Consider the following 1,611-nt stretch of genomic DNA (forward strand, 5'->3'; position numbering starts at 1 on the left):
GTTTTTCGAGCTGATTTTTCCATTCTGTTTTCTTTGTCTGAAACTTTAACGAAGCATGCAAAAAAGTATGCATGCTATGAAATATGCAAAGTGACGTATTCGGTTTGTGTACGATGGTTCGAAACGTGCTGCAACGTCGCCTTTGGTCTGTTACTGATTGCTGGTCGGACACATACGTCCGCTTCGTCCTTAAAGAGTTAACGCCCCTATCAATACTTGCCCAATTATATGAGATTGACGCCATCTAAATAGTAGAACAAAATGTGTATGATAGTGTCCAATAGTCTCTTACAATAAGCAGACTTAGTATGACAAACAACTGTTACAGATATAGATTCCTGGACTATAGATGCAAGTCATTGATCTGAGAGCGGTGATGATTTTAGATATAATGGTGGTGATGAGTGATGATGTGGGATTGCGTTTTAGTAATGTTAGCGTTAGTCCTATCTTTCTCTGCATTCTCTATCCCGTTCCCTACTGGAACCATCTTTACGGTCACCGTGAAGTTCCGAAATGGTGGGAACAGCCCCTATCAACACTATTAGGTTATTTAAGAGGCGGGACCTCCGAGTTTAACGTCCATCCCCTGAAGGACAGAGCCAAAAGGGAAATTCGTGTAAAGTGACTCTCCAGAGGACACAACGTCGGACTGAGCTGATGCTCGAACCCCGAACCAGCAATCTCACGATTAGCAGTCCGGTAACCTAACCACTAGGCGACCGACGCCACAGGAGGTCCGAGTTCGAGTCATGGCTAAGAAATAAGGCTGATTCCAGCTTCTTTGATCACAGCAAGCTTTGGACAGAGTTAAATGAGTTCAAAGGTGTTTGTAAAATTCCACTCCCAGGCTGTGAATCACAATGATTTTTTTTTGGATGTTGCAGTAAGTAGGTTTTTACGGCACTATCGACTCAATTTCGGTCAATTAAGTGCCAACAAGTTTTACTGCAACAAATCTATCATCTTATTATGTTTTAGTAAGACTTTTACGGCGCTCGCAATTACATACGGTCATATCATCATCATTTAAAAAGGACGGACAGACATTTATTAAAGATCTGTGTGAATATGGCAAAGACTTATTTATTTGGGTATTTACAATATTAATTTGAGTGTATGTATATACATCGACAACTACAACTAAACAATTTTACACTCTATGAAACAATCCTATTTCTTTTATGAAACTCACAATTTTTCTCGGACTAACGATGTCAAAAAGAGTTTTGACATCTTTTCATCTGAAGTATTTTATGCGTATATAGATCTAGTCGAAGTCGACACATTCGTCAGAATAATATGCCCAACTGTAAAATAATATGTGTTGCACGCCTCGCAAAATGGAGATTCCTCTCCTTCGAGTAAGTTTTGATGTTACAACTGGGCATACTAAAAAATGAATAGATTTGTGTGTTTGTTGGAGGGAAGAGAAACACATCCACACAATAATGACAGACAGACAGACAGAAGGCCGTAAAGAAGAAGGACCTATCAGAGGCGCCCTGAAACCACAAGCTACTAGGCTTGTATAGAGTTTACTGAGCAGAACAGTGCCTGTTGTTGTTGTTGTTGTTGTTGTTGTTGTTGTTGTTGTTGTTGTTGTTGTTG

This window comes from Aplysia californica, unplaced genomic scaffold (assembly GCF_000002075.1).
Source record: "Aplysia californica isolate F4 #8 unplaced genomic scaffold, AplCal3.0 scaffold00903, whole genome shotgun sequence".
NCBI lineage: Eukaryota > Metazoa > Mollusca > Gastropoda > Aplysiida > Aplysiidae > Aplysia > Aplysia californica.